This window comes from Protopterus annectens, chromosome 17.part0 (genome assembly GCF_019279795.1).
Source record: "Protopterus annectens isolate FY-2018-M chromosome 17.part0, PAN1.0, whole genome shotgun sequence".
Taxonomy (NCBI): domain Eukaryota; kingdom Metazoa; phylum Chordata; order Ceratodontiformes; family Protopteridae; genus Protopterus; species Protopterus annectens.
The window spans coordinates 807,114,583-807,135,031 of record NC_056751.1 but is presented as its reverse complement, the minus strand read 5'-3'; the positions used below and the strand labels follow the sequence as shown (position 1 = coordinate 807,135,031).

At 40.7% G+C, this 20,449-nt stretch overlaps 1 protein-coding gene across 1 annotated transcript in view; it reads right to left on the bottom strand.

Moving 5' to 3' along the window:
• LOC122791532 (intelectin-1a-like) overlaps nucleotides 1–20,449 on the bottom strand; it is a 144,932-nt gene that overhangs the window by 14,636 nt on the left and 109,847 nt on the right. The gene's annotated exons all lie outside the window — the stretch shown is intronic.

Sequence of the window (20,449 nt, the reverse complement as noted above, 5' to 3'; positions counted from 1 at the left end):
CCTCATTTATTACAGATTTGTTTAAATGTGGCTAGAATTTAGACCAGTGATGACTCCCCTACCCTCTTGTCTGCATCACATGTTAAACCATGATTGCTTTTCACTCATCCTAGAAGCCAATGAAGTATTTCCTATGGAGAGTTCATAATTATTTTTGCGCCTACCTTGTCTTTACATCTGCACTATGTGAAAGCACATCAGGAAAGGATTGTTTTTAATATCATATATTTGTATGAACAAACATATCCCTCTTGTAATGCTCATTTATTAAATCTGCTGATTTCAGTTTATCTGAGATGTTTACCTTGTGGCAATAAGAACGAATGTGAATTTAGTCAAAACAACTTTTGCCAAAGAATTTATACTTGCACAATTCCTTTCCCTTTGAGTAATATTATTTTGAACAATTTGCTTTGTGGTCACACTAAATGGCATAATTTAACATTTTGGTGATATAAAGCTCACCAATTATTTTCTTTGTAACTAGAATGTTCACTGAAATGTCAGTGTTAAACATTTTGTTAAATCATATTTTGTTGCTGTTAAACATTTTGTTAAATCATATTTTGTTGCTGTTTTCACTGCTTGCAAAGCTTTTTTCCTATTTTCACTGATTGCAAAGTAATTGTTGTTACTTTTCACTGTGTGCAAAGCATCTATTATGTTTGTTCTGTTTTCCCACCATGCAATGTTTTAAATAACTGATTTCTTTGCTGTTTAAAACATTCTTTAGTATATTCTTGCTGTTTTTTTGCTGTTTAAAACATTTTTAGTAATTCAATGTTGTTTTTCTGCTGTTTAATTTTTTTAGTGTTTCCCGCCTAAATTAGTGTAGCTAGTAGCTGTAACATAGTCCAGATACAGGTTTGCTGCATCCGGGTCTGTTTGTAGCGGCTGTTGTATTCTGAGCACATTTTCCAAACCATCTTTGATTGGAAGGGTCCCTTCTGAACCCTTGTGAGAGAAGTGTGCTGATTGGAACCTGTCTGGTGAAGGGTGATTGGTCTAGGGCTTAGAGCCATACTGACCAAGAAAAAGAAAAGGAAAACAGAAAGAAACAACAAAGCACAAAGAGTGAAAGAAAACACAACCATGTACGACTAAAAAACCCTGGCAAAAATAAAACCTTCAGCCAAAGAAAAGGGATGAAGGGTAACTGCTATAAAACTAGGCAAAGTCCTACAAAATTAAAAAGAAGGAGAAGAAGCACAGGAAAATCCCTAACAAAGGATAAACAACCTAAGAAAAAAAGAGTACAAAAGTACTACAGGACTAAAACAACTACTAAATACAAAATCTTACTAATATCCAGACACACAAGCAAAAGAAAACAAATGGATAAAAGCAAGAAAAAAATACTACATCAAATGTATAAAGTCCTATAATACTACAAACAGCAAAAGGAAATGGTCACAGGAGTAAAAACAAGTGCTGGGGAAGTCCATAACAAAGGAGTGCAGTAGCTATAAAATACACTCCAGTGAAGGAAAACAGGAGATATAAACACCTAAACAAGATAAGCACTGGTATAAAAATACCAGTGCAAAAGACTCTCACAAAAAGAAATATCCCCTGTAATGTAATAACAAAAAAAGGGTTGGCAAGCAAAACAAGCAAGTTGGACAACTCAACCCCCCCAACCCTTGTGCCACAACCACATCCTCAACTGAGCAAGTAAAGAGGGTATAGATAAAACCTTTCCACCAAGAACTTCACTATAGTGGGCAGCCCAAAGAAGTCTCATAACAGACTCTAAGAGGAAATCTATCCAAGCAACTGCTGGTGTCCAGGTGCAACCATAATCCCCATACAAACATTTATCAAGTGCAATGGGAAACAAAAGAGGCACTGAGTAGCTACATTCTACATCCTCCCAAAAGCCAGACAACCTATTACAGTGAAGAAAAACATGTTCTGCAGTCTCTAAAGTCCCACATCCAGCATCTGGACATGACTAGGCCCCCACTGGACAGAAAACATAGGAAGACCTCACTGGCAACATATAAAGGGAGTAATGCCACAAAAATCATCCCAATGTGGCAAAGAGGCATAATGCCGCCTATACTAACTCAACCCCTGCAACCTCCGAGGGGAATAATTCTGATACCCATTAATGGCATAAAAATGGGTCAAAAGAGAAGAATTAACCAGTTTGGCGGTTTCAAAAGAGAAGAATATCACTTAGAAGAAGGAAGGGCACTCAAGGTTACATGCCAACCAAGCAACAAACACTAGACTTCCTGCAGCTCCACAGAGAGGAGTCTCCACGCACGCTTCCCAGCAAAGCAAGTCTGCCAAATCTGGACAGACAGAGCTGGGAGCAAGCAACCAAGCAATGAAAGGTCAGCAGCCTGCAAATGCCACAAACAGGAAAAAGAAATAAGTGTACAGAAAAAGAACAGGGTGAAGCAGTTCAACACCACCTGAAGCAGGAGGAGAGTACAAAATACCCATCTGCACAGGCATATAAGAAGGCCCCAAAAGAAATGAAAAACTTCAGACAAAAGATGGGTAGACCAAGAATAGGGAAACAAATAAACAGAAAAAAAACCCCCCCAAAAAACCCAACAAAGTGCCATTTAACAAATAAACTTTTTTATGAAAAAGCAATGAAAAGGAGCACAATAAAAAGCAAACAAGCACTGGAAAGCCTTATGAAGAAGAAGCTCACAATACTAGCATGTAAGGAACAGTACCAAAAGGCACACCCAAAATGGAGAGGCCTGCAGAAGAAAAAGAAACCCCAACAACAGGGACTTCACCAAAATGACCCAATTTAGCAAGATTAAGGGAGAGACCCACCAATGAAAAGACGAAAGAAAAATAGTGCATATAAGTCAGCAAAACAAAAGAGGGCCCAGCGAGCATGTCATCTGCATAGGACAGAAAATGAGGCACCAAAACACCACAGCAGGAAAAACAACAAATGAGACAAAGAAAAATGGGCCAGTACCTTAAAACATACTGCAACCACCACCAAGGTGAAGAGGTAACTGCTCAAAGGGCAGCCCTGATGCACACCATTCTTCACAGTGACCTCTGCACCTAACCATCTGTTCACCACAGGAACAAAAACTGAAGCAGAATAAATACAAGAGATACAATGAACAAAAAGAGGACCAAACCCAGAGGCTTTCAAAATGGCCAACAAGGCCCCATGACTAACATTATCCAATGCCTTATTAAGGTCACAAGAAAGTAGGAAAGCAGAGGGAGAAGAGTGAACATAAGAAGTAACAGACTTCAGTAGAAGTAACAAATCCTGCATAGGCCTCCCTGAAATACCATAGACCCCAGGATCCAAAAGACAATGCAGTTTAGAACAAAGACACGACTGCAAAAAATTACAAAATGACTTGTAATCAGTGTTACACAAGAAAACAGAGCACCAATTGGATAAGACCCTGTGGTCACCCTTTTTCCAGAGAAAATTAAGGGCATAAACAACTGAACTAGTACTGACACCTGAACATCAGAAAGAGAGCGGTAAAAATGATATGAAAGTCCCTGGGGCAGAAACAATATTAAAAGAGGAAATGGCCCGGCCAACATCCAACAAGGTAATAGGGGCATCAAGAGCAGCCCTAAAAGTAGCCAACATCACCAGAATGTGCCATGACTCAGTAGGAGAAACCTTGCCACCATTAAAGAACACAAATAAGAGTTAACTTGTTGCAAAATAACATCCTTAGTAGTAACAACATCACCAGAATGGGCCATGACTCAGTAGGAGAAACCTTGTCATCATTAAAGAACACAAATAAGTTAACTTGTTACAAAATACCATCCTTATAGTGACAACCTCACCAGAAGACGTTACAAACCATCAATAAATGCCTCAATCCTAAGCATATGCTTGTCCACATAAGGAAGAAATTCCTCCCCCTACCTTAAAGGAGTGAGCCAAGTTCCAAAGAACTACCTTGACCCAAGCAATATTGTGCAAATGCAACTCACGAAGATGCTGAAAAGCACTAGCAGGATCCTGACGTGCAGCAGGGTCCTGATGTGCAGCAGATTGTAAATCAACATGCAAGGCATCAGAAGACTGCTTAAACTGAAAATAATAACACGGGGGAAACCAATTACAACAACCAACAAACTTCTCCTTAAAGGCCAATCACCATGAGGACAGAGAAGGAGAGAAAGGCAACAGAGTGAAATGACCATCCCATAATTCAGAAATAACGTCCTGCCAAGCAGGAATAAAAGTCCAGGGAGCAGTATATCTAGGCAGACCCTTACTCTTAGATAAAGTAAAGGAAACACCAATGGAAAATGGTAAAGCACAGTGGCCTGGAAAGGGTACAAACGACAAAGAAGAAGAAACTACAGCAAAAGTGGGAGAACAAAAACACTAATCAGTACAGGTACGTGCAGTGCCATGAAAATAAGTAAAAGCATCAGGGCTGCACACAGTAAGGGAGGCCAGGCAGAAAATGTCCTTGCAACAATGAACACTAGAGCCTTGCCTAGATCTGGAATCCCGTGGTATAACACCACAATTAAAGTCCCCTCAAAAAAAGAATGGGACAGTCAATAAGAAAATAAGGTTGTAAGAGCTAAAACAATAAACAGTGCTCAGCCACAGAAACAAAGGCATAGACAATAACAAAATGTATAAAAGAATGCCTACACAATAGATCCATCACCAATGCCCTACCAGGCAAAACATGCACAACATCCCTAACCACCACCACAGGCTTATGATACAAGACCCCAATGCCAGACTGGCAATCTGTCCCCAAAGACCAAACCACCCCCACACAAAAATTCCCATTGCAAACAAGAAGCAGAAGACATTTTGTCCACATCTAACAAACAAACAATATCAGAAGAAAGGGAAGAAACCCAAGAATGTATAGTCAAATGCCTAGATAAAGACACCATGCCATTTATATTATTAAAAAAACAAAGACAGGTCAGCCATCGGTAACCAAACTAGAATCATCATCCAAAGCTCCCTTAGTGTGTTTAAGCCATAAAGACATCCATTTAGACCCTGAAGTCTCTGACTGAGACTCAGGCAGATCAGAACTAACATCTGCCACACAACCAACACCCTATGAGGAACCCAACACCTTAGTACTGGCATCAGTAGAGGAAGTATCAGACACCCCATGCAACCTCCTGTTGTACTGTAACATCTCAGTCCCTGTAGAAACAACATAAATGATAGGTGAAAGGGGAATTCCAGTACAAAGGCCAATAACTATAGGGCCTGGTGAGATAATAGGCAAAGTACCCACCTCAGAATCCTCAGAAGGATTTACAGGAACTGAAGCTGATAAAGACAGAGGCAGTAGGTCAGGAATAGGATCCACAGCCTGCTGCAAAGAAAACATTACCAGGCACAACCCCTGGAGCCATCTCAGAGCCAGTAGCAGATGAAACAGTAGAGGCCTCAGCTGAAGTAGAGACTGGAGGGGGCACAGCAGGGAAACCAGATTCCCAAGTGAATATAAACACAAAAAACACCACTGGGGATAAGCCCTAGCTAAATGCTCAGATGACCCACAATGAGTACATCTCCTAGTAGGACATGCAGGCACCAAATGTGACCAAATGTGAGAAGTCACCATAAAAACGCATGATTTCAGCTGTCCTGCATATCTCAATATACTCCTCTGATTAGCCAATAAACAAACACCAGGCAAATGGAAAACTCCACTATCTAGTGCATGTAAGGCCACCCAGACCTCTCAGGCCCCATCCCAAACATTACCAGCATCAGTATCAAAATACTTTTTTAAAGAAAAAATATCTGCACAACGTGAGAGCAAAAACTCTGTAATGTGAGTCTCAGTAACATAAATAGAATGAAAACACAAAACAACCTTATGCTTATAATGAATATCTACTTCAGACAACACATAGTCAGACCAAGGCTTTTGAGAATTATGTCTAGAAAAAATGGAAACAAAAGCAGATCCAGACAATGTAGCAGCAGAAGAAATAACAATACTAGCTGCAGCACCATAACATTTAGCCTGAGGAACAACAGCAGAAGCCACAGAGAACAGTGTTAGAAGGAGAGGCAAGCACACCCTCAGGAGGAGCCAAGACAGCAGTAACTGCAGAAGCCTGGGAATCTGAAGAATCCTGAAGTTCCATAGCTTCTCCCCAATCCAACAACAAAGCAGTACTTGAGTCACGCACAATATCCGAATATCTGAGTGAGTCCTGAGACAAAGACAAAGGTGATAAATGAAAAGTAGACCCTGAAGCAGATTTAGAACTCAAAGTAGAAGACAATACATTAGAAAGAGAAGCTCCAGCTGCCCTAATCGCAGCAGAACTGGCTGCCATCTTCCCACAACAGGAAGCAGAAGCTAGGGCTTGGAGTAAGCATCCTCATTGGTTCTTTTGACTTTTTTTTTTTTTTTTTTTAGGTTTTCAGCTTCTGGTGCTTAAGCCCTGCATCTGAGCAGGTTTCTGCTTGTTTGAACCAAGCTGAACTGAGGTGGGTTACCAGCCACAACTCTGAGCTGAGATACCAGACAACTAGAGGCTTCTGGCCTTCCCAAAAAAACATAAGTTGCCTGTTTTTTTTTTTTTTTTTTTTTTGGATTATACTATTTACTGCACTTTTTTATTGTGTTCTGCTTATTTAATACTGTATTTTAATACTGTAAGCTAAACTGCACTGTTTGTACTGCATTTGTCTGCCTTACTGTGACAGTTACTCTATTTTGTTGCTGTTTTCACTGTTTGCAAAGTAATTGTCACTACTTTTCACTCTGTGTAAAGCATCTGTTCTATTTGTTCTGCTTTCCTGCAAAGCAGTGTTTTAAATACCCAATTTGTTTACTGTTTAAAACATTATTTAGTGTCTCCTTGCTGCTTTTCTACTGTTTAAAACATTTTAGTGTTTCCCACCTAAATTAGTGTAGTGTAGTCCAGATACAGGTTTTTCTGCATCTGGGTCTGTTTGTACATTTGAAACCCGAGCATCATGTATAACTTTATGCAGCACCACATTAATGGAGAGCATCTTGTCTGGGCACTTCTTCATACACTATGGACAGCAGAGATCTTATTAATGTCCAAGAAGTTCTCCATACACTCCTAGCAGAAGCTGTGACCACACTCCAGCATAACCAAGATCTAAAATATGTCAGCACAGAAGGGGCAGTGCAAAGTCTCAACAATGTAACTGGGATCCTCTCCATTAGCATAGATTTTTGCAGAATGTCCAGATTTTTGCCACATATTTTTGATCTGTTTCTCATAAAACTGTGTTTTTTTTTTTTCTGGCAAACCACAGACAAATCATGGAGGACTGAATTCAGAAAATAATGGCAAGCATTTCAGTTATAGACTTCATAACCTTTGGAAAAATCATATTAATGCAAAACATGTTATTCTGTCAACTTTCAGTTTGTAACAGCAATATTTAAAAAGTGTCCTTATTTTTGGGCCTTTGTCTGGCTTTGTCCAGATTTCTTGCTCTTAGAGGTTGAGAGGTATGTGTCAGTCATTCATTCACTCCCATGGAAGTGATTGCAGTAAAGATACATCCAGAGAACATCTGGGGTGAGGGTGGGGTGATTTAATATATACATGTATGTGAACACATGTATGTTAGTGTTTATGTGTACACGTGCATGTTTGCAGAGACATGAATGAAGCTAGATGAATATGTATATGTATGCATATCTGTGTCTCTGCCTGAGTTGTTAAGAGTCTGGATGTGTGTGTGTGTGTGTGTGTGTGTGTGTGTGTGTGTGTGTGTGTGTGTGTGTGTGTGTGTGTGTGTGTGTGTGTGTGTGTGTGTGTGTGTGTGTGTGTGTGTGTGTGTGTGTGTGTGTGTGTGTGTGTGTGTGTCGGATTGTAGCTGTGGGTGAATGGCTGAGTGTGTCCATGAGTGTGATCAGATAGTTGGGAGCTTGTTTGTTGCTGAGTGGATGTGTTTGTATGTATGGGAATGTCGAGGAGTGTGTATGTGTCTGCACGGGAGTCTGTGTATGTGAATGAGTGTGAGTGTGGGGAGATGCCTTTGCCAATGAGGTGCATGGGCCACCAAGGAAAACACTACCCTCGTCAGCTCTACTCATAGCCAATAATGAGATCTTTCTCATTTTGTCCGTAGCTGAATCACATCTTCTTGGTTCTTGCTGCTGTGAAATCGACCCAACTGTGCTAAATGATTTATGTAAGGGATGAGGATCTTTTTGAGCACTAGGGTATGTGTCATAACACTTTTAGTATCAAAAGACACTTCAGGAAGGGTCATTCCCCACACATTTCCAGCTGAAGCATGTATTGCACTTTGACAGATGTGTTGGTTTATGTGCTAAACTGAAGTGCAGTCATAAAAAACTGCTTCACAATGGTATGCCATTTCATGCTGGCAACAAAAACTTCTGGAATCATTTTGTTCCTTGAAACATCATGCCTTTCTTCCCTAGTCTTGCTTCTCTTTCTTTCTTGCTGCAATTCTCCGCCTCTTTTAACATGTATTTGATCACTAGTAATAGTGAATCTAAGCTGGAAGTAGTTCAACTTCCAAATTTTGTTCTGAATCAGTAAATTTACATTTCAGCACTGCACAAGTAGAGTTCATAAATTAATTTCCTTTACAGATGAGAGCCATCACAATCACTGTAACCAAGGAAAATAATAAAAAATTTAAATAAAGAATATAAAGGTTGTTCCTCCTTTAATTGTGCTTTAATTACTGTGGTGTTATTTTATTTGTTGGCCAGGCACTTCAGGATATCTTAGGAAACCAGTGAGTAGTTTTCTACTGCATGCATTTCTCCCAATCACATTACCAACACTATGTTCTGGTCTTGTCCTTGAGATGATTGTATGCATAAGAGTCATCACGTCTGCTTTTATATACATGCGCTTGTAAATCAGTCTTTGTACTAGAATAATTTCAACTAATATTCTCATTAAATAGCGTTTATTTAGAGCATGTCGGTTCTACAAAGGACTTTCAGATTCTAACACTTATCTACAGCTAAAGGTGTACCTTCTGACTGAGTTCTGCTATCAGTTTATTATCAGTCAATAATATGGGGCAGGAATTTCAAACCATAGGTGATGTTGCTAGTTGTTGTCAGCCTGTCTCCTTCAGACGGTACTGGGCTGAACTCTGACAGATATGTGCACCCGAGGTCTCCCATACTTTGTGATTAGCATCAGGGGAAGACGGGAATGAGGGAGCTGCAGCATGGTTGTATTGTCCAGCCATTCAGACCGAATCTCTACAGAACAAACTGACGTAACATTAGAAATGATAGAGAAAGCATCGGGGTGGGGGACTGAAGTGTTACTAGAAAAACTTTCAACTCAACAGGCTGGTGAAGTTTCTGCAGCTGTGACTTATTTATTTAGGATAAGAAATGGATGGCCAGTGCACAGCTACCATGGAAGGCAGTGGCAACAGGATCTTGGCAGGCCAGGAAAAGAATGTGGCTGAGCTTACTGTGATGGGACATTTATGGCATAGCTTCAGTCATGGGCCAGGAGTTTGAGCACCTCATCGACCATCATGGCTGTGAGACCATTGCCCGGCTCATCCCCAAACTGGTCTGGGTACTGGAAATCTTGGAGGTTTTGGTCAGCAGGAATAACATCAGTCCAGAAATGGAGGAACTGCATTTGGAACTGGACTGATTGTGAATAGAAAGGATGGACAGGATCAAAAAGAGAGGAAACCAGAAGGTTGTATACATTTTTTAGCTTCTTGTTTGTCTTGGGTGATAATGCCATTTAATAATCAGTACCTCTCAATCTCTCAGAGCAAGAAATCTGGACAAAGCCAAAAATACTGGTGGAACAAAGGCCCAAAAATAGGGACAGATTTTAAATATTGCTCCTGTAAACTCAGACAGTTGCTAGAATAATAGGTTTTGCATTATTATGTATTTTCTGAGGGATATAAAGTCTGAAATTCATATGTCTGCCATTATTTATTATTATTTAGCGACTTCAATCTTCATGTTGCTATCCCACAATTCCACTGGAGTAGGTGGGGTTACATTCTTATGTATGTAAATTTTTTGTTAATCAGCACCCTGATTTTTGGCCAGTTGTACCTACTTTTCATGGGCCTTTGTCCAGATTTTTTATGTTTCCAGGCTGACAGGTATAAGCAGCATATTATCCTCACCTAGAATGATGCCACAGTATAAACAAAAATGATCAATTTCAATAATTGGCTTAGTTTTTGGTGTCATTCAAAGGGGATCCAGTTTCTGTCAGCCTGGGATGACATGGTCGACAAACCTTGCTGCTTTACCAGAGATGGTTTGCACCTGGCCCTAATAGGCTTTCAGATGCTGGCAAAGGCTCTTGCCTCCCCCATAGTGCCTTTTTTTAGGCAAGGTCTCAAAAACAAAATTGCTGACATGAAAATTGCCAGTTGTAATAATATAAGGGTTATGCTGTTAAACGCTAGGAGCTTAAACCAAAAACTGCACACCCTGAAAGCACTCCTATCACTGGAGGATTTAGATGTCTGTGCAGTCACAGAAACCTGGTTCAAGGTTTCAAAGAGTACCCCAGCCTTGCAAAGCCACAATGCCTTCCATATCTTCAGACCACAAAATGAATGTGTGAGAACCAAAGGAGGCAGCGTTTCCATCTACATTAGAGATAAATTCACCTCCTGACTAGTTAGACAGGAAAACTCCATGGAGTTACTCCAAGTTCAGGTTACTGTGAGTAAGATCCCCATTCAAGTCAAATCTAGTTATAGAATCCCCCCCCCCCCCCCGATAGCTCATGATGTGGACGAGGCCTACTTGACCAAACTGGAGTCAATCCAAATATTGCCAAACACACTGGTCATGGGGGATGTCAATTATCCCACCATTAACTGGGAAACCTACTCTAGCCCCAAATCACTAGCACAAAAGTTCCTTGACTTTTCTTAACTCATATGCCCTGGAACAAATTGTTCAAACCCCAACAAGAGGAACAAACATACTAGCTCTGATCCTCACTAACATGACAAACAGATGCAACACAGAAACTCTCGGACCCTCATTAGTTAAATCTGACCACAAATCAATCGCCTTCAAACTGGCACTAACACTAGAACCCATGAAGGGTGAAGTCAGACTAAAAAACTTCATCAAGGCAAACTATACCCTCCCAGGGGAAGGTATAAATTTATTCCAAGCCCAGCCCCCAGCTGGAAGTGGTAACTACACCAAAGCTTACACTAAAGCCCTGTACAATCACTTGTACAAATGTATAGACTTGGCTGTTCCAGAAAGAATCAAAGCCAGAGCTCCAAGTAAAAACAAGCCACCATGGTGGGCATCCAGCATCAACAAACTTTACAACAAATGAAAAAAGTTGCTGTCCAAGAAAACAAAGGTGAGGTCCCAACAATGGAAAAGAACCCTCCTCAGCCTCAACAGGCAAATAAGGCAACATGTCAAATCCTCTAAGGGTAACTTTTGAGGAAAACTTAGCAATCACAGCCAAGGATAACCATAAGGCCTTTTACAGTTATGTTCGCAGCCTAAAAGGTAGAACCCAAGCATGTGTCAAACTAGTGACTAACGGTATCACACACACTGATCCCACGGAGATAGCATACCTGCTGGTGGACAGATTTGGCAAAAAGTTCACTCCCTTATCCCCTCCAAACATATCACAAATCTTGCCCCAACCCCCCCTACCCTACATATCTAAACAGCAGGTCATTAAAGCCTTGTCTACGCAAAAAACACATTCTCTATGGGACCAGATAGCATCCCAGGTTGTCTTATAAACAGACTAAAACATTAACTAGCATCATCATTAAGTACCATATTCAATCACAGCCTAACCATTGGCTTTGTTCCTGCAGAATGGAGAACAGCAACAGTTATTTCTCTCCACAAAGGTGGCCTAGCAACAGACCCAGGGAATTACAGACCCATAAGTCTGACCAGCCACATCTGTAAGGCCATAGAATGCATCATCATGGACCTCATAAATAAAGACATAGGTGACCTCCAAACCTTGGATCTGAACCAATATGGCTTCATCAAGGGAAGATCCTGCATGTTAAACCTGGTGGATTTCTTTGAAAATGTGACTCTGGCCATTGACAAAGGCATATCTGTGCAGACAGCATACCTCGACTTGGCCAAGGCCTTCGACACAATCCTGCACTCAGGCATTACTAATAAACTTAGCAAACTGAATGTAAACCCCTTTGCTGTAAGATGGGTTGCCAACTGCCTCACAAACTGGTCACACACTATCAGAGTGGGTGACTCCAAATCAACCAGTAGACCTGTCACCAGCGAGATGCTACAAGGGTCTATGCTGGGCCCCCCACTGTTTGATATATACTTCTCAGAAGTTTAAGCCAAAACTAAGGGGCTGTGGCTGGCCAAGTTTGTGGATGACTGCAAACTGGGTAAAATTATCGAATTCCCAAATAATGTTTGTATATTTCAGGAGTGTCTTATGCAGACCAATGACTGATGTCTTAGTCACGGTCTCAAACTAAATGCAAAGAAATGCATCATCAGTCCCTTCGGCAAAAACAATGTTCCTTCACCCTATCAAATTAACAACAATACCCTATGTATCTACAAAGTAGTAAGGAATCTGGGATCACAAGTAGACTGCAACCTTAACTTTGACCACCATGTGTCTACTGTAGTAAGGAAGGCTTTCTACGTAGCACACTTGATTTGCAAAGGCATGACCTCTATAACAAAGGAGGTAATAACCCCTCTATATTCTAATCAAGCCCATAACTGAGTATAATGCCCCTTTTGGCATATCTTTTTTCAAAACACCTGCATCAATTGGAGAGACCTCAGAGGTTTCTAACAAAGAAGATCAAGAGACTCCAGTATGTGCTTTACACAGACAGACTAAATTCCCTGTCACTATACTCAGTGTTGTATAGACTTCTTAGGGAAGACTTATGCCCTGCTTACAGAGTAATCTTCGACCCAAACCTAATGAATTTGCTGCACATCCATAAATCAAAGAGGACTAGAGCTACCCATTCCAGAGACCTTAATATGGCCTCCAACTTGAATAGGATGTGCAGGAGGGACAGTTTGTCTCCCAGAGACTGCCACATCTTTGGAATAGGCTGCCAGTTCATGTGAAGCAGAACACCTCTATGACACTGTTCAAAAAGAACTGGACAGGTGGAAGGGGCACCATAAATTCTTACCAGGGATAGCACCCACAATCCTCCTGGACATGGGCAATCATTACTAAATACAATCCTGGGTATTGACTAGAGAATCTATGGTATTACATTGGGATGAAATGGCTAGGCTTGAATTGACCTCTGGGTCAATAGCCTAGTGACCTCCTATGATCCTATGAAACTCACTCGTTGATTATTTTTCTATCAACAAATGCAGTTTGTAAAAATTACATTTTATTAAGAAATCTGATTATTCTCCTTTTGTGCAGTTTGGGAATGCATTACCAAAAATCAGGTACCTTCTGTATATCACTGGGCCCATTTAGACATATAGAATACTGCCTTTCTATCACTACATCTTTCACTACAGACAAAAATGTTGATTTACTGTTTAATATTTATAAACTGTACATTTTTACACACTGCAAATGTTTATCAACAAATCATATTCTAAATATTAATCCAGCGAGACAGAGGGACTCCAAAACGGCCAGTTTCAATAAAAAACTTCTATTGTCGACACCACAAGCACTTTCACAGACTAAGTTGCTTCTTCAGGTAATGTCTATCAAATTAAAAGACTCAGTTTAAATACCATAAACTACCTCCCTTGATTAATCATGTGGTACATCAAGGCACTCAAATTATTATTATTATTTGAGTCCATGCCCACTATCCCCTCTCAGTCTAATGATCCACTCTAAGTGGGATAGTGGGCATGCACTCAGTGATGTGGTCCCTATAAAACCTAAGCTGAAATCTAGGATCCTAAGTCGTTGAATGTTTTTTGCCTTTGTATTATTGTATTTTTATGTCTTTTACATATGCATTTTTATGAATGAATTATGATTTTTGTACTTAGGTGCTATGCATATGCTTTTATGAGACTGTTTGTTTAAATAATTTGAGTGACTTAATGTCACATGATTAATCATTTTTTCTGTCTACATTTTACAATAGACATTTCCTGTCTGAAGATTTAGAATTTATGGTTGAAAATCAATGGAAAGTTTCTCTCAACATTTTGCCTGCATCTGCCTTTATGGCACCCAGTCTGTCTTTTGCAAAGAGTAAAGCAGAATGGCTTATTTTCTTTCAAAACTGTACAGACACGGTTTAGTCTTCATTTTTTCTGGGAGTAGGAGTGCTGAAGAAACATTGCCATGCAGAATACTTTTGATTTTAAATTATAACATATTTTCATTTGTCTCTCTTGGGCAACTCAAAATAACAAGGATCGTGTGACGAACTCACACATGCTCTACTGCATAAAGACTTTTAACCAGTTTATGGCTAAACTCTGTACTGCAAAACTACAAAACCCTTCCTTTGCCAAAAAAGTTACAATGCCAGAGTCCTGTTTTTAAACGACAACCTGAGTATCCTGAGAATGTATGTTCATCAGCCTGTTTGCACTTTATTAGTTCCTGTCTGTGTGACAGTTAAAGACTACTTGGTGTATTTTTTCTCTTTGTTCCTGCTGCTTGCCAGAGATTATTTTACCATAGAGCATTAACTGTGTTATATCAAACAGACATTCTTTTTGAAAACAAACTCATAGTTCATGCATCTAATAACAAAATACTGAAGGTAGTACCTGCACTGCAGTTCCATTTTTTCAAGCTGCATCCCTTTGAAAGTAATATCTTGCTGCTCTAACCTCCCTTTATGATAATTTAGCAGAAGATGCCTGAGGGTTTATTTGTTTTGGCTGGTTTGAAGACTTGGGATCCCATTCCTTCATGTTTTTATCACTGCTTTCTCTGGACATATTCTGGATGATTTCCTTGGTTAGCCCATTGGCTCTTCAACAATGGAATGCTTTGCAATCATATCTCCTGAGCTCCTGGCTGGCTCTCCTAAAGTTAGGAACTATGTTCTTTTTTTAATCTCCATCTATCCTTAGTAAAAAACACTAAAACTGAAATCATTTTTTAAAACATTTATTGCCCAAATAGATAGCAGCATATCTAAACTACACTAATTACAACACTAACAACATGGCCACAGACTTTTATCCAAAAATCCATTTTGTCATTGTAGGTGATACGCTGTGGTGACCCCTAACTGGGAAAAGGAGAAAGAAGAAGGTCTGAAATAATTCTACTACAGAAAATCCATCCTGACACTTACGTTTTCTGATATTTCAATATTAGTCCTACAAGTATTAATACAAATAACATATCACATCAAAAGGAAAAGAGCCATGTAACCTGGTGTTGGAATTTGAAAGGCAAAAGAAAATTCAGTCTTAGACCCAAGCTGACTTTGTGTACTCACAGTGTGAAAAGGCAACAACTGTGGGTTTGTGGGAGTGTAGTGTCATGGCCTGCTGAAGGGAAGGTGGTAAGACATGCTCTGTGAGAAGGAGAATAGACACCCTCTCCTTATAAAAGAAAGGGCTAAAGGGGTTCAGGCACCTAGGCAGCGAGACATTTCCCTGTGGTACATTTGACTGGGGACACATGGCTGAAGTGACAGTCAGCTGCAGAGAAATATGGCTGTTTGCAAATTCCCTGTGGGCAAAGAGAAGCACATACTGCCATGCTCACAGCTTTAATAACCAAATGCATGGAGGCAGAAGAAGTAAATAGTGTGCTCAGTGTAGAGTACATACTTATGTAACTACAACAAGCAGAAGAGTGCTGTAGCATGGAGAAAATCCTGCAGGCTACTGTAGTAACATTTATGCTCCATTATGCATTTTATGTAATGTTCCCTAGAGAATGTAAAGGGGGTAATGGTTCACACACACCGATTATAGAGGTACTGCCCATTGTGCACTGCATTCGTACTGCCACTGACATACCCTCTGGCCAGCCTGCTGCTGATGCCTGCCATATTGCCTGCTGTCTCATGTTCCCTTGGGGAACATGGATATTGTTTCCCCCCCTGTGACTTTGGTTCTTGAAGTTGTGGGCATGGCAACACATTCTTCTCTTTGCCCACAGGGAATTTGCAAATAGCCATATTTCTCTGCAGCTGACTGTCACTTCAGCCATGAGTCCCCAGTCAAATGTACCACAGGGAAATGTCTCGCTGTCTAGGTGCCTGAACCCGGCTAAAGAGACTTCTGGAAGCAACCTTGGACTAACATGAGCACACCCATGGAAATGCTCAGAGAATTATAAAAATCTCATATTTTGGAACTTACTGCAAATGTGCTTGTGTTCAAAGAAGAGCTAGAGTTCTGTTTTGTCTTTGCACATCAGTAGAAAGCATGAAGTCAGTAATGGTTAATGTGAAGTGTAAACCTCAAGGTAACCTGTTTGGATTCACAGACAGCCCTACCATCAGGTGCACTCCACAGCTATGGTATATGCTAATGAGGCATTCCAGGGAGAGGCATATGATAACTAGCCATGTGTTCTCTCCCTGGAACTGCCTACAAAAAGGCATATACTCACTAGGCCATATAGATTCACAAGATTGTTCCTTGCACCTTGTGGTAGTGAATGTGACCAAAAGGCTCTGTTCATCCATCACATTAGAGACAAGTGCTAGGGAGTTTAGTGGTAAGGTATAGTTAGGAGGTGTGTGAGTGAGTGTATGATAGGGTCTGTATGTGTGAGTGTATCTGTGAATGTGTGTCTGCCTGGGAGATAGCAGTAGGGGAATTAGTCAGGGGAGAAGTTAGATAAGTGTGTGTGTGTGTGTGTGTGTGTGTGTGTGTGTGTGTGTGTGTGTGTGTGTGTGTGTGTGTGTGTGTGTGTGCGTGCGTGTGCGTGCATGTGTGTGTGTGTGTGTGTGTGTGTGTGTGTGTGTGTGTGTGTGTGTGTGTGTGTGTGAAGGGATGAGGGTGTCTGCGAGAGTAATCAGGTAGGGAAGGGGCTATTTTGCATGAGTATGTTGTGTGTGTGTGTGTGTGTGTGTGTGTGTGTGTGTGTGTGTGTGTGTGTGTGTGTGTGCATGTGTGTCGGTGTGTGTGTGTGTGTGGGTGGTTGGGGTGGCTATCATATTTCCACATATTCCAAGACTAATGAGCAGAGCCTGTAACATTGGGTAGGAGGAACCATTAGCTATCAGAGAAAACTCGTTATAGGTCTGCCTGTGTGGCACTTAGCTAACCAGCACATAGGTCAATCCAGTGACACACCAACTGTATTCAATAAGACATAAGAAATCACTGGAAACCAGGGTGGAGTAAATGCACTTTAATTTTTTTTTTTAAATCCACAAATAAATTTCAGGTACACTTTTAATAGCAACAAGTAAATTCCAGGTGTGGCACTTAAACAGTAAGGGATCCAGGGGTGGGGAGGAACTACTAGCCACCTGAGATAACTCTATACTCGTGCCTAACTCATAATGTGAGCCAGGGGAAGCACTAGACATGAGGAAGAACTCTTCACTACAGTGCCATTATGGCACTTGTACAAGATGTGTGTATGTGTGTGGGGGGTGCACACCAGGCACCAGGGAATTACTTGTTGAAATCATGCTTTAATGGCACTTAAACATCATGGGGATTGAGGGAGGGGACCACTGCATACCTGGGATTACTTTTAATTCCTGTGTCTTAATGCCACTTAATAGGGATCAGGAAGAACAACTAGACACCTGGAATACCTTGGATGTACTGAATGATATGACATGGGCACCTCCAATGTCTGTCAGTAATGGCTGACTGCAATCTTCTGTGATTTATGAGGGTAGGAAAAGGATAGATTGGTGGTGTTCAGACAATGCAGAGACAGATGGGGTCTGTGGTGTGTGTGTGTGTGTGTGTGTGTGTGTGTGTGTGTGTGTGTGTGTGTGTGTGTGTGTGTGTGTGTGTGTGTGTGTGTGTGTGTGTGTGTGTATGTGTGTGTGTGTGTGTGTGTGTGTGTGTGTGTGTGTGTGTGCGTGTCTCTGTGTATGTATCTGTGTGTGCCCGTGTGTGCTTATGTTGGAGTGTATATTTGTGTGCATGTCTATTAGAATGTATGCAGTATATGTGGTAAAGTGGATCAGGGGTGCCTCTGCCTACACGATGTGGCTGCTAGCATTGTTAACTACTACAGTTAGTGCTGATCTGCACTCCACGGTAGTTCATTGCAATACACAGAAATGCAAATTAGCGAATGATTATGTCTTTCCTCATTGCAGCTAATGTGTCTATAAATCACAAAATACTTCATTGTGTTAACAGGGTCTTTTTACTGTGGCCCTTAATACAATGATGTATATAGTTAATGACTCCCCGGGATAGTGGATAATGAATAAATAAAATCTGCTTAAGTTGTTCCAGGATTCTTTCCTGCGAGGAGGAATTGGGATCAAACCTCTTATCCTGGGCCTTTCTAATTGTTGAGTCTACTAAAAAAATCCTTCTCTTACATCATTTTTCAGCAGATTTTTCTCCACAAATCCTATTGATATAAGCATGCAATGAGCGCTCTCTGAACTTTAATTTTTCTTTTAATACGTGTATTTAAAAGTGGTTTATCTCCCTTTTCAGTGGAAGTGGCAATTTTAATCCATTTAAGCCTTTGTCCACCCGAAAGCACTGTTTCTTTCATTTTAATTAGTATACTTCTCTATCTTTCACCTTATGTGTTTTTTCTTAGATGTCTTAAATGGAGCAAACATTTCCCTCACTTTCAAAGAAATTGTTTTCCTTTCTATTAGAATCATTTTTCCACATAGGCTTGCTGCTTCAGTGAAGGTAGTTTTGATGTCTCTTTGTTGTTCTTCTATGTAGTTTTTTCCAAACACTAAGAAAACCAGAAGTGCGAGTACGAAATATCCCCTCTAAATCAAGTCCGGTCAACCAAATGGCAACTTTGAAGAAACTTGAGTCGAAATGGGGTCTTCGACTCAAGTTTCTTCAAAGTTGCCATTTGGTTGACCGGACTCGATTTAGAGGGAATATTTCATGCTCGCACTTTTGGGTTTTTTTTGTGGTTTATCTTTTTACTTGGATTGTTGTTTTTTGACCAAACACTGACCTGCTAATTTTTTTTCACCTTCCCGCAGTTGACCATCAGGTGCCACCAGCTCCTCCCCTCATTCACCTGTTCTACTGGCCCCCAACTTAGCTTCCCCTGGGCTCATCCCAACCCATGTCCAAAACCTGTGAGGAGAATAAGGACACTAATGCAGCATCATACTGCAGTGGGCAGAGACACTGATATGTTTTGATATGTTTTGACAGCCTGCCCACCTGAAACGAAATGACAAAGTTCTAAGCATGTTGAATCAGTCTTTTCAGAAAGATTTACGAAGGCGAATAATAAGTTTTTTAGCACACTCAGCTAGTACCAAGTCCTCTTAGAAGTGGCTTAGTTCAATCCTTTCACAAAGGAAAAAGATCTTTAAAACACTCAAAAATAAAGTTTATTCATATAACTATTATACATGGAATAATCTTAATTTGGAATACTGTTTGCTTTAGTGATTTCTGATGTTGTTGAACTAAATTATAAGGTGACACTCTCGTTCATGCCCATTACCAGATATGAGATCCTTTCACTCTCCCAGTAAAACCATCGTGTGCATAACTATAGTCAGCCTAATGTCCACCCAGTGTAAGGCATTGAAAGATTAACCTGCTTTTGTGTGGCGGTAACCAAGGCATTTCAGATTACTTGTGGAATATTGAATTCTCTCAGTAATATATTTGTCTCTCTCATACTAAGGATTCAGACTATTTTTAGCTCTTTTTTGCTCCCATGCATCATCTTATGGCCTGCTATCCCTGTGCCCCATACATTGCTGGGTCTACCAGCTTCTACCTAACTCCCCCAGTATACACTGATTAAGCTGGGGCCAGTCAAGGAGCCTAGGGACATCCAAGGGGGGGTCTCTCAGTCACCTTTCACCAGGGTTTGTTCATTTTATTTGACCTACCCATTCTCCCTCCATCAGAGGATTGCTTGATTGAGTCTTAGGGGTGGGCATGTAATGGCAACCTGTAAAGTTTCACCCCACCTCCACAGCAGCTCAGCCATGTCCCCACCCTATTTCGTTCTTTGGGCTACACCCCAAACATCAGGATATCCAGCCTCCACTTGAGATTGCTGAGAAGAACACCTATGCAATTCTATTCTCCACTGGATAGGTGCAGCCATCCCTCCCTGATACTCCAACAGTCACCCAAGCCACTAATATAGCCCAGGTCAGATAGGCCATGATCAGGGCTTTATCCTCTGTGCTACCAGAGTGGATAGGATATCATTTTATTTTATTTTATTTTATTTTTCTTCCCTTAGAGTAGGGAATGTATACAGCCTGTATGCCCTTTTCAGCCTCCACTGTGACCCACAGAACCTCATGTCTTCCACATTTCCTGAACTTGTTTATTTACTAATATGCAACCCTTTTGTTTTGTTTTTTTGT